The sequence below is a fragment of the Arachis ipaensis genome, chromosome B4 (assembly GCF_059453495.1).
Source record: "Arachis ipaensis isolate K30076 ecotype BB chromosome B4, ASM5945349v1, whole genome shotgun sequence".
Classification (NCBI taxonomy): Eukaryota; Viridiplantae; Streptophyta; class Magnoliopsida; order Fabales; family Fabaceae; genus Arachis; species Arachis ipaensis.
Window position 1 is genome coordinate 94,327,045 of NC_142439.1, and position 14,137 is coordinate 94,341,181.

The 14,137-nt window shown below is 41.3% G+C and overlaps 1 pseudogene; it reads left to right on the forward strand.

The window, feature by feature from the left end:
* The first annotated feature begins 12,091 nt into the window (after window positions 1-12,091).
* LOC148568412 (uncharacterized) lies at window positions 12,092-13,878 on the forward strand (annotated as a pseudogene).
* The last annotated feature ends 259 nt before the right edge of the window (window positions 13,879-14,137 follow it).

The window sequence follows — 14,137 nt, forward strand, 5'->3', positions numbered from 1 at the left end:
CAACTTATGACTTGAGTGATGAGGAAGAAATTGAAGACTTTGATCAAGACGAGGTTGTAATTGAAGAGGTCTGTCAAGAAATGGAAGAATTCACAGAGGAGTACAAGGAAATAGAGCTTGTAGAACCACCGGAAACACCTCTCCCAAGGCCATTACCACCTAATACAAACTTCAAGTGGGTAAAATCCTTAGCCTTTATCTTTACCTTTCCACTTGAATATGGTTTGCTTGAAACCGATGGCCAGCTTAGAGCTCTTTGCGGCTTTAAGAGTAAGCGGGAGATGGTTAGTAATAGAAGTTGGAATCCAAAGTTCAATATGGTTCCACGCTCCAAATGGAAGTGCAAGGATTGGTATAGAGCTCGATTGAATGTATTTCGGAAGAAGTTTGGGTATCTCAGTAGAAATTCAGGCTGTGTACCACCCGGGTGGAATAATGAAGATAGAAGTGGAAACGATTTCAAAATCAAGATTTGGGCCTAGTATGGGACCCCAGAGGCTATTGGAATTGCAAACGTTGGTGGAGATTCCTAGATGAGTTCAAGCACAAGCCACCATAACAGGAAGCTCTTCAAATGTCCAACTTAAGGACTTTAACTAAAAGTGCTTGGTGGGAGACAACCCACCATGGTATGATCGTTCCTTTTCAAATTTTAATTTTATTTTGTTCTGTTTGTTTTTAGTTGTATTTTATTTTATTTTATTTTTCCTAGTATCATTCATAACATCAGCATTCGCATTTGCATTTCTCATTCTTGAATTTTCTATAAAAAAAAACCACACCACGCGTGCGCATGGGCCACGCGTCGGCGTCGAGTTTAAATTGACGTCGCCATCCAACGCCCAGAAAGTTGGGCTGGAATCCTGCAGCTGGTATGTGTTAGGCATAAATTGGGCCACGCATACGCATCAACGACACGTACACGTCATTTTCATTAACACACCACGCGTAAGCGTGGGCGACGCGTACGCGTCACGTGAAAATTTTGCCCCCTAATTGAAACAGAGAGTTGCGCCAAAACGACGCTGGAATTGTGCGTTTAGCACAATTCTAGTCGACGCGTATGCGTGCTCCACGCGTATGCGTCATTTCCCTTATCCACCATTCACGCATTCGCATCAATGACGCTTTCGCGTCGGTTCACTTCCGCTTCAGCCACGCTTTCGCGTGATCCACGCGTCCGCATGGATTTGAATCCACTTAACCCCCGACGTGGAAACCCTAACCCAGTGTCGCCCCCTTTTTTCCCCTACCCAACGTTCCTTCTCCATTTCTCTCTTCCCCCTCCAACCTTCCACTGCCACTTAACCCCCTCACCCCTCATTCTTCTCTTCTTCTCTTTCCTCTTCTTCCCCTTTCACCCCCCCGCCCCTGCCTCCACCTGGCCGAATCAGCCCTGCCGCCACCACCCTTTCGCCGGCCACCACCCCCAACGCCACCCCCCTCATCGTCCCCTCCCTTCTCTTCTTCTCCCTCTTTCATCCCCTGCCCCCACCCGAACCACCGCCCGCACTCCCAGCGCCGCCGTGCCGCCTCCCATCGCCGCTATGCCGCCCACTAGCACCACTACACCACCACCCTCTCTCTGTGTTTAATTTCTGCTACTGCGCTCACCAGGTTCCACTGCACTCCGATCCCATTCCAATTCCAATTAGTTAGTTTGCATATTTTTTTCAATTCTGTTCAAATTAGGATAGTTAGAGATGCATGTTCGTAGTGGATTTTAGGTGGTTAGGTAGGTAGGATGTGATTAGTGGATTTAGATATGATAATTGCGCCGTTCTTGCTACTTGCCTTATCTGTTTCGCAATTTTAAAATTGTCGTGCTCATAATGCTGCTCATATACTGTTCCTTATTGTTTAATGCTATTTTCACATTATTCAACCTGAATTACATTTCCTGCTGCAGATTGAGTTTGTCTATTCTGAATTCTTGTGCCTTGCAATTTGTTACTCTTTTCTGCACTACTTTAATGCCATATGAACTGAATTTTTGCTGCTGTTTATTACCCGTAAACATCCAATTTATAGCCGGAATGCTGCTCGATTTTTCTGAAAATTGTTTTACTTAACTCTCATTCGTAAATTAGCTTTGGTACTTTTGAATTCTGCACTAATTGGTCCCAACCAGGCCAATTCATGGATGCATGGGCTAGCATTCCTACTCCTTCTAATTCCTTTCTTAGTTAAAGCGCATTATTGATGATTTACTTCATTTTGCAATTCTTTCACTTATATGATTTATCATCATTACTCTGCATTCTCTGCTTGAATGTGAGTTAATTGTTCTTCAAGTTTGCACAATTTTTGTTAATTAGGAAGTACATTACCGTGCCACTCACTTTAACTTCACTTTTTAACTCTTAACTGCATTCACTTTCTAACTGCTCTCTTAGTTTTCAACTAACTACTTTTATCCCATTTCAAGACATGATTGTTGTTGTTCCTGATAAACAAGCATTCCGCATATCATAGAACTTGGATTGTGATTTTATTTCAATTCTTTGACTTTTAGCTTGCATACGGTCCAAAATTCTACATCTATCTAACTCACCTCATGCTTATATTGCTAAAATCCTATTTGCTTACCTGTTTTCCTGCTTTAGTTTAATAAATTGTATCCTGGAACTTTTACTTTTCAGGATGTCTGACCCAAAGGGCAAAGGAAAAGCCAAAATAGGCACAGGAAAAAGGAAAAGAGGAGAGTCCTCTATGGCTATCCTGGATATCCTCCATGATTATTCCTGGCGGGAGAAGAATTTTACTCCGCAGGAAAAAGCTGACCAGTTAGTGCATGCAACCAACCCAGTCAAGTTTGCCAACTGATATTGTGAACTCAAGTATCCAGTTTTTGCAACTTCAAGGAACTTATATCTAGAAAAGACCCTTCGAATTCTAGCCAAATTACTAGAGTACACCACAGACCAAATCAAATAGAGAGGTTTGTACTTTCTGGAGAGGAACTTGACTGAGGTAAATGCATCCTGGGTCAGAGAATTTTACTGCAACTACTTTAAAACGACCCTGGATGCCATGCAGCTCAGAGGCAAACAAATTCTAGTTACTGAGGAGGCAATTGAAGATATCCTCCAACTCCAGCCCAAATCTGATAAGCCAGATGGTTACCAGAAGGCTAAAGAGGATATGAGATTTATGCGTTTTGATTAGAACGCAGTGAAGCGCACTATAGCTCTCGATCCTACTGTCCCATGGGTCATGGGTAAGTCAACAGTGACCCCAAAAGGAATCAAAATTATTTATCTGAATGATGAGGCTCGGCTATGGCAGCAAATTCTTAGCAACTATGTGATGCCGAGCACTCACGAGACTGAGGTGCCAGCTGCCATGATTACCCTTATCTGGTGCGTGATGGAGGGCAAGGACCTGTACCTTCCTAGATTTATCCGGTATTCCATGTCCAGGGTCCACGTCTGAGGCACTCTGCCATTCCCCTATTTGATTACTCAGTTGGGCTGCCGAGCTGAGGTACCATAGGAGCTTGCGGATGAGAAGCCACCAGCCACCGATTGCAAGAAGATCATCCCTCATGGCAGGAAGTTCATGGCTCTGGGCTACAGACCACCCTTTCTCACTGCCTCCACTGATGCAGCCACATCTTCTGCTGCCCCTTCAGCACCTGCTGCACCAGCCACCACCACTGCACCCTCACCTGCTTCCGAGCGCATCTACCATATTGTGCACCGCCTCTTTGAACGGCTCGACCAGATGGAGCGCCGTAACCAGTGGTGATATGAGAGGTCTGAGCATCGCAACAAGCGACGCTATGAGCATTTAAAGTTGATGATCTGATCGGGCCACCATGACATTCCCTCCGAGCCTAATACACCATCAGAGCCATCTGAGGAGGAGGCGGATGACCAGAAGGAGGATGCCCGAGCCGAGGCTGAGCAGGCAGGACCCGAGCAGGCTGCGCCACATCATGAGGAGCCCCAGCAGATACAGCCAGCCGATCCACATGTCTCTTTACAGACAGAGCCCCCGCTTCAGCAGGCAGATCCCCAGCCACCCATACAGACTACAGCACTTCAGGCCACCATTGAGACACCAGCAGAGCACCCTTCTGGAGATGCCACTTCTTCACACCCTGCTTGATTGAGCATCAGGGACGATGCTATTATTTAAGTGTGGGGAGGTCGCCATCTCCGGCAAACTTTATTTTGGTGAACTACTTTCAGACTCTTTATCCCATTTTATTTCTTTTTCTGTATTTTTATTTTATTTTATTTTATTTTCCTTTTTTAGTACTTGCACATTTTCTTTTACTGTATTTTCTGTCTATTTCTACTTTATTACATTTTACATTTTGCACTTTATATATATATATTAGATATTTAGCCTAATTTGCATTCTTAGCTTATTAGTTGTGATATAGAAATATATGGATTATTTAGTTTAGTTTACCCTTTTAGCATATAATAATTTGGTTTAATTGAAAATGAAAGAGTAGACTAGAAATTTTAGTTTTTCAGAATCACAACAATCCACCCACCATATATATATAGCAATAAATGTTAGTTAATTGACAATATTTTTCAAGGAAAATACTTATTTTTATAAGAGCCATTCAAGGATTCACATTGAGTTGAATGGAAACTCTTGAATTCTACTTGCATGATATACATAACTGATATATGGTTTTTGAGCCAAAGAACACACAACCTGTGAGTTTTTGAGCTTAATTGCAAGGTTACATTATATAACCATAGTTTTCATTCCTGTGTGTTTCGCCCTTCTTCACTATCATTGCAGACTTTACTTTGTTTGATTCTATATGTCCAGTATTCAATGTATTTACATTCATGCATATGATTGAGACCATTACTTGTTCTTTGCTCACTTTTCCCAAAATAAACATACCCTTTTATGTCACCCTTGTTAGCCCCTTGAGCCTTTTAATCCCATTTTGTTCTATAACCACATCACTAGCCTTAAATAGAAAAACAAATTAAAAACCCCAAATTGAATCTTTGATTAGCTTAAGATAGAGATTGTGTATCCACTAAGTGTGGGGAAACTGTGGGAACTTGGGTTGATAGGAAGATATTAAATTGATAGATTATTTGAAATTTGGGAGCATGCTCATGTGAAACCTAAATAATTAAAAGAATCCATGTGCATTGATAATGTTATGCTTTCTTTAAAACAAAATCCCTTTTAGTAAATAAATAAATAATGGGACAAAATTACCCCAATAATAAGTTTAGTAAAAAGATCAATGCACATAGGATAAAATTAAAAATAATTTGATGCATGAGTATGTGAACAAGAAAGTGGAAAAATCATGGGAAACTAGGCATAATTTTAAAATTATAGAAAGTATGTATATGTTAGGTGAGATCTTAGATTAACCAAGGATTCAATTTATAGCTCACTTAGCCTTATATATATGCCCTCACCTTTACCTTAGCCCCATTACAACCTTGAAAAGACCTCATGATGTTTGCATGTATACATTGAATATTTATTGATTGGTTAGATGAAGAACAAAGTTTTAGAAAGCATTACTAGAGAAGAATAGAGTGATTAACCCCAAACACTGAGTGACTAGAGTGTATACACAAATCCAGTGAGGGTTCAATAGCTCAATTTTCATATATCCATATTTAATCATTGATTGTCTTGCAAGTTTGTGAACTCCTTTAATTAACTCAACTTAATTATGAATGTATTTTAATATGATTTGGCCCTTAGTTATGCATATATGATTCCTTGAAAATATGAATCAATTTAACCACATGTAAGCTCTATATATAGGTGGATAATAATTAGAATTGCATGATTCATTTAGGTAGCTTGCATTTAGAATAGATTGCATTGCATAAGATTCCACCATTCTACCTTCACTCTTTTCTCTTGGATTTAGCATGAGGACATGCTAATGTTTAAGTGTGGAGAGGTTGATAAACCACTATTTTATGATTTATCTTGTGCTCAATTGAGTGTTTTTATCAATTCTTCACCCACTTGTTCATAAGATTTGCATGGTTTTACAATTCCATCCTTATTCCATGATATATGTGAAAACATGTTTCCTATGCTTTAAAAATATTAATTTTAATTATTCTTTATTACCATTCAATACCGTGATCTGTGTGTTAAGTAATTTCATGCTTCATAGGGCAGGAATGGCTTAGAGGACAGAAAGGAAACACGCAAAAATGGAAGGAACGCACAAAATGGAGTTTTGAAGAAAATGGCAGTGACGCGCACGCATGGACGACGCAGATGCGTGCCTAGGCACAGAGCACAAACGACGCGAACGCGTGTCAAGGAAAAACTCCAAATGACGCACACGCGTGACCCACGCGCACGCATGACGGATGCTACGTGCAGAAAATTACAGAAGTCGCCCCCAGCGATTTCTGGGCCCTTTTTCAGCGCAAATCCAAGCCCAGAAACACAGAATAGAGGCTGGAGAATAAGGGAATCAATTCATTCATTCATCATTGAATTGGAAAAAGGACAATTTTAGGTTTGAGATGTAGTTTTGTAGAGAGATGCTCTCTCCTCTCTCTTAGGTTTTAGAATTAGGATTTCTCTTATTTTATGGTTAATTCTTCATTCCAGGTTCAATGTTCCTTTAATTTATGTTTCTCTTCTACTTTTATTTACTCTATTACTTTAGTTGCTCTATTTCACTTGCTAATTACTTATGTTGCCAAATTGGCTTATGAACTCTTCATGTTAGAATTGATATCTTTATTTAATATAATTTGAGGTATTTCAGATTTAAGATTGTTTCTTTCTATTTATGATATAAATAATTTATATTTCCCCCCTTTGCTTTGGTTAAGTAATTGGTGACACTTGAGTTGTCAAACTCAGCGGTTGATTGAAAATTGGGAATTACTAATTGATTTGGATCTCAATAAAGCTAGTCTTTCCATAGGAGTTGACTAGGACTTGAGGAATCAAGTTAATTAGTCCACTTGACTTTCCTTTATTTAGTAAGGGTTAACTAAGTGCGAGCAATAAACAATTCTCATCACACCTGATAAGGATAACTAGGATGGGATTTCCAGTTCTCATACATTGCCAAGAGTTTCCTCATTATTAATTTATTTTTCTTGCCATTTAAATTACTTGTTCCTTATTTCAAAAACCCAAAAATATACAATTCCATAACCAATAATAAATCATACTTCCCTGTAATTCCTTGAGAGACGACTGATAAACCCATATTTTATGATATATTTTGTGCTTAATCTGAGTGATTTATTTAATCCTTCACCCACTTATTCATATTAATTGCATAGTTTTACTTTCCCTTCCGTACTATGTGATGTATGTGAAAAACATGTTTCCTATGCTTAAAAATAATTATTTTGATTACCCTTTATTTCCATTCGATGTCGTGATTCATGTGTTGAGTAGTTTCAGATCTTCTATGGCAGAAATGACTTAAAGAATGGAAAAGAAACATACAAAAATGGAAGGAAAACACAAAACAGAGTTTTTGAAGAAACTGGCAGCCACGCGATCGCATGGGCGACGCGGCCGCATGCCAGCGCGAAAAGGCATTGACGCGGCCGCGCGCCTCGAGCGAAACACATATGACGCGGTCGCATGACTGACACGACCGTGTGACAAGGAAAACTCCGAATGACGTGACCGCGTGACCCACGCGGACGCGAGACAGAGGCCACGCACCAGAAATTACAGAAAATGCTCATAGCGAATTCTGAAGCCCTTTTTGGCCCAAATCCAAGTCCAGAAGGCATAGACCAGAGGTTATGAAGTAGGGGAATGCATCCATTCAAGGAGAGTCTCCAATTAGTTAGTTTTCCATGATTTAGATTTAGTTTTGAGAGGGAGATTCTCTCCTCTCTCTTTAGGATTAGGATTTAGATTTAGGATTTTATGCGCTTTTAGGATTATCTCTTTTTATCAGGTTCAATATTCCTTTTTATTATTTTCCCAATTTTATTTATGAATTCTTCTATGTTATAGATTACTCTTTGAATTAATGTTATTTGAGGTATTTCAGTTTATTATTGCTTTCTTTTATTTACATTATTGTTATTCCCATCTGAAGACATTTTTATTCCAGTAGATTTACTTTTCTCCTTTTGGTCTTGGTTAAGAAATCAGTAACTCAGGAGTTATCAAACTCAAGCATGATTGATAATTGTTATCTTTGCTAATTGAACTGAACTTCTATAATCCCAATCTTTCCTTAGGGATTAACTAAGATTCGAAGATCAAACTAATTAGTCACTTGACCTTTCTTTACTTTAAGTAAAGACTAATTGAGTGGAATTAAGATTCAATTTTCATCATCATTGATAAGGATAACTAGGATAGGACTTCTAATTTCTCATACCTTGCCAAAAGTGTGTTTTACAGTTATTTATTTAAATTACAGTCTTTTATTTATATTACAGTCTTTTATTTATTTCAATTGCAATTTAAGTTACTTGTTCCTCATCTTAAAAAACCCCAATTTACAATCTTCATAACCAATAATAAGAACATACTTTCCTGCAGTTCCTTGAGAAGACGACCCGAGGTTTAAATACTTCAGTTATCAATTTATTTAGGGGTTTGTTATTTGTGACAACCAAAACGTTTGTAAGAAAGGTTGATTGCTTGGTTTAGTAACTATACTTGCAACGAGAGTTTACTATAACTTCTAAACCATCAATCTTCAGTTCTTCAAAAATGGCGCCGTTGCCAGGGAATTGCAATCGTGTGCCTTATTATTGGTTATTGTAAATATTTTTCTTTTACGTGTTTGTTTGTTTGTATTTTCTTCTTTTATCTTCATTAGCTACTATGAATTCTCACCCCTCTCGCTTTGAGTTTGGTTCTAATATTGTTGAAAGAAATGAAAGTTATAACAGGAACATGCATCAAGGTCAGAGCAATCAAAGATGGATGGAGCCAAGAGGATCTGATCAACCCTTTTGGCAGCAACACCTCCAAGATATCATGGACAAAGACCATTCTACAATGCATACCAAGGCAATGGACATGGTGGACAACCTCGTAGTTACTAACAAGCCCCACCCTATGCTCATAGGCCATCCTCTCAACACAACCTTGAACCACCACACTCACAAGCTCCTTTTCACCATTCGCCACCATATAATCCTCATTTACCCTTATTCCAATCCAATTACTCCGAAACACCACCACTTCCCAATGTACCACGTCCAAATCCATCACCCCGAGAATCAGAAGTTCACCTCAAGGGAACAGTAGATCAACTTCAAACAACCCTTCATCAACTGGAGCAAGCAATAAGTCAATTATCTTCTAGACGTTCGAACATTCAAGGGCCTCCCAGAGCCCCATGTGGGCAATCTAATGAAAGGCGTAGCATGAAGGAGATATTAGAAACTCCAGTGGACAAGACAGAGCATGACTTCGTACTAGAACAAGCAGAGGAAGCTGTCATTATACAAGAAGAAGAGTTGGTTGAAGACTTAGGAGACACTGAACTTCCATGGGAACCCAGAGTTTTGGAGAATTCTGTCAAGGCCATTACACTTGATGCTAAAGAGGATAGTGTACAACCCCCAAAGCAAGTCTCTTATGAAGAACTAGATGGAATGACCCAAGAAGAAAATTCTCTTGATGATGATAGTCACAAGTCCAGTTCTTCTAGTAATGAACTTGCATCCGCGAGTGAATTCTCTGAGATCGAAGAATCTTCCCCAAGCGAGTACGAAGATGATACGGAGGTAGATTTTTCCCAACCTCTCGTTTATGACTTGAGTGACGAGGAAGACATAGAAGGCTTTGATCAGGACATGGATACATTTGAAGAATCTTGCAAAGAAGTGAAGAATTTCACAGAAGAGCACAAGGGAGTAAAACTCACAGAACCACTGGAACCACCTATCCCAAGGCCATTACCACCCAATACAAGCTTCAAGTGGGTACAATCCTTAACCTTTAGCTTTATTTTTCCACTTGAATATGGTTTGCTTGAAACAGATGGCCAGCTTAGAACTCTCTACGGCTTTAAGAGTAAAAGAGAAATGGCTCGTACTCAGAGCTGGTGCACAAGGTTCAATAAGGTTCCACGCTTCGACTCGAAGTGTGCGGATTGGCATCATGATCTATTAAATGGATATCGAAAAACATTTGGTTATTCTGTTGAGAATCTAATTTCTAAACCGCCCGGATGGAAAAATATAGATCAAGACGAAGGCGGATTTAAAAGCCAAGTTTGGGATCCTGGAATCTATTTTGACACTCGTCACCCCGGGAGCCTGAGAATCTATTTGAAGCTGCTCAGAAGCTTTACATGCCTAGTTTGGGACCCCGGAGGCTATTGGCATTCCAAGCGTTGGTGGAGATTTCTGGATGAATTTAAGCACAAGCCACCATAACAGGAAGCTCATCCAATGTCCAACTTAAGGACTTTAACTAAAAGTGCTAGGTGGGAGACAACCCACCATGGTATGATCGTTCCTTTTTTCAATTTTAATTTTATTCCGTTTTGTTTATTTTTGAGTTTTATTTTATTTTACTTCATTGAACCTGGAATCATGCATAACATTCATATTAGCATTGCATTCTGCATTTTGCACAAAAAAAAATAGGGTGTGCGACGCGACCGCATCATACATGCGATCGCGTCAAGTTGCGAAAAACACTTCCCACGCGACCGCGTCATTCACGCGGCCGCGTGATCTGGAGGTCGGGGTAAACATCCAACGACCAGAAAGTTAGGCTGGAATCGTGCGGCCATTGTGCGTTTTGCACAAAATGCCCACGCGATTGCGTCCCTAACGCGATCGCATCACTTGCACAACATCAATCCCACGCGACAGCGTGAGCGACGCGATCGCGTCGCATGGATTACACAACACCCCAAAAGGAGACAGAGAGTTGCACTGAAACGACGCTGGAATCGTGCGTTTAGCACAATTTCCAGCGACGCGATCGCATGCCTCAGGCGATCGTGTCATTCGCTCCCTAATCCATTCCATGCGATCGCGTGTCCCATGCGATCGCGTCAACCACCATTTCAGCCCAACCACGCGACTGCGTGTCCCACGCGATCGCGTGGATTCAAATTTATAACCCCCCAGTCACGCGAACCCTACCATTCGTGCCCTTCCAAACCCTTCTCCTTCCTCTCTTCTTCTCCAACCACCCAACCACCACCCAGCCACCATCACCGACCGCCGCCACCCCGCCGACCACCCAGACCCCGTTGCTACGCCACCCCCTTCCTCCTTCCCCTTCTTTCTTCTTCTTCTTTCTCCTTCCTCCCTCCACCGCCACTGCCCCCTCCGTGATCACCACCCCACCGCGCCGCCGTCACTTCCGCGCCCCCATCCGCCACCCAAGCCCCCCTTCCCTTCCTTCCCTCTCTCCCCTACCCCCATTGCCCTTCCCGAAGCCCCTGCCTCCAAACAGCAACCACCTCCGCCTCTGCCACCCTCCTCCGCCGTGCCCGACGCCACCGCCACCATCCCCCAGCCACCTCTCTGCCCCACTCTCCTTAATTCGCCTACCAGGTTCCGCCGAACGCCACCCTTCTATCCATTCGTAGTTAATTCATATTTTTCTGTTTATGTTCATATTTAGGCTAGTTAGTTATGCATGTTGTAGTGGATTTTAGGTTGTTAGGTAGCCTAGGATGTGGTTAGTGGATTTAGGCCTGTTTAATTGCGCTGTTCGTGTTTCTTGTTTTATAATTTTCGCAATTCTGCTGTTGCTATATGTTAATAATGTTCATATGCTGTTCTTCAAGTTCATTCTTGTTCATACTCTTTAATTGCAATCTGTTTTCATTCATATGAACTATTCTGATTGCTGTTTATTTTTCGGGACAATCCAATTTCAGCCGGAATGCTGCCCAAATTTTTATAAACTATTTTTGACTTTCATTCATGTTTTGGTTTTGGCTATTTAAACTCTGCTTTACTCTGCTTTTACCAAACAATTCATGAATGCCAGGGCAAGCTTTCTTATTCTTTTTGATTTCCTGGTTCTTAATCTGCATTTTTGATGTTTAGATTCCAATTTTTGCTATTTCTATATTTATCTGAATCATCATCAACTTAATTTCCTTATTTGGATATGAGTTACCTATAGCTTCTATTTGTGAATGCCTGTTACTTGGAATATGATCATTATGCCACTTACTTTACCCACTTTTTACTAACTCACTAATTTTAACTTCCTAAACTATTTTTCGTTTCTAACCAAACCTAACCTTTCAAAACATTTCTTCTGGTTTTTCACTTTCTTTTAACATTCTAACCAAGGCATGATGATACTTTTTCTAATTAACTTGAACTGAAGTACATTTTGGATTGTGACATTTTTCTTCTCAGTATTCTAACTCTTATACAATCCTTAATGCAAATTTGCTTAACTCAATCTCCTCTTCTATTGCTCCTTTGCCACTTTGTGTTTCTTTTGATTATTTGCCTATTTGTTTTCCTTTTTTTATATCCTGGTTTTCTATCTTTTAGGATGTCTGCCAGCCAAAGAAAAGGAAAAGCAAAGGCTACTACTGGCAAACGTAAAAGAGGAGAATCCGCTATGTCCATCATGGATATCATGCACGATGACTCCTGGCGGGAGAAAAACTTTACCCCATAGGAGAAGGCTGACCAGCTACTCCTTGCTACTAATCCAGTAAAGTTTGCAAACCGATACTGTGAGCTGAAGTATCCGATGTTTGCAACCTCCAGGAACCTGTACCTGGAGAGGACTCTGAAGATCCCAGAAGAACTCCAGCAATACACCTCTGATCAGATCAAGCAAAGAGGCTGGTTCTTCCTGGAAAGAAACCTGACTGAGGTCAATGCATCTTGGGTAAGAGAATTCTACTGCAATTACTTCAAGACTTCCCTAGATGCAGTGAACCTAAGAGGGAAGCAGATTTTGGTCACTGAAGAGGCCATAGAGGATGTTCTGAAACTTCTGCCTAAATCTGATCAGTTGGATGGTTATCAAAAAGCAGAGGAGGATATGCGCTTCATGAAGTTTGATTGGGATGCAGTCAAGGCAAGGATAGCCCTTGACCCGACCGTTCCATGGATCATGGGTTAGAACACCACCATGCCAAAGAGAATCAAGCGGATTTACTTAAATGATGAGGCTCGGCTATGGCACCAGATCCTGAGCAATTTTGTCATGCCGAGTACCCATGAGACAGAGATCCCTGCAGCTATGATCAGTCTCCTATGGTGTGTGATGGAGGGTAAGGACCTGTACCTGCCACGCTTTATCCGGTACTATATGGCCAGGGTCCACGTCCGAGGCACTCTTTCCTTTCCTTATCTGATTACACAGCTAGGCCGTTGAGCTGACGTGCCTTGGGAGGATGCTGATGAGAAGCCATCTACTGCAAAATGCAAGAAGATTATCCCTCACAGCAGGAACTTTCTGGCTTTGGACTACAGACCTCCATTTCTCACTGCTACTGCTGAGACAGCCACACCATCTGCCGGCCTCTCTTCTTCCACAGCTACCCCTGCTACCACCACTACACCTCCACCTGCCTCAGAGCCCATCTATCACCTAGTGCACCGCCTATTTCGACGGCTTGACCAGATGGAGCGTCGCAACAAGCAACGCTATGAGCACCTGAAGCTGATGATAAGATCTGGCGATATCCCCTTCGAGCCTGACACACCATCCGAGGCATCTGAGGAGGAGGCGGATGATCACGAGGCAGAGACCCATCCACAGAGCGAGGCTGCGCAGGCAGGCACAGAGCAGGCCGCATCACATCAGGAGGCTCCGCCTTAGACTCAGGCTGTAGACCCAGAGATCCCTATCCAGTCAGCACCTCCTCTGCAGCAGGTAGATCTTCAGACCACCACCACAGAGACTCCAGCTACCCATCCTTCCAATGATGACACCCCTTCACACCCTGCTTGAGTGAGCATCAGGGACGATGCTTCATTTTAAGTGTGGGGAGGTCGCCATCTCTAGCGTATTCTTTTGGTGACCACTACAGACTCTTTCATTTTATTTTGCTATTTTTCTGTATTTTTCTCTTTATTTTTGTTTTTATTCTCCCAGTACTTATACATTGCTATTTTCATGTATTTATACTCTATTTTCTGCATTTCCATTTTCAGTTCATATTTTAGCCATTTAGTTTAGTAGCAATTCTAACTTATTAGTTATAGAAATT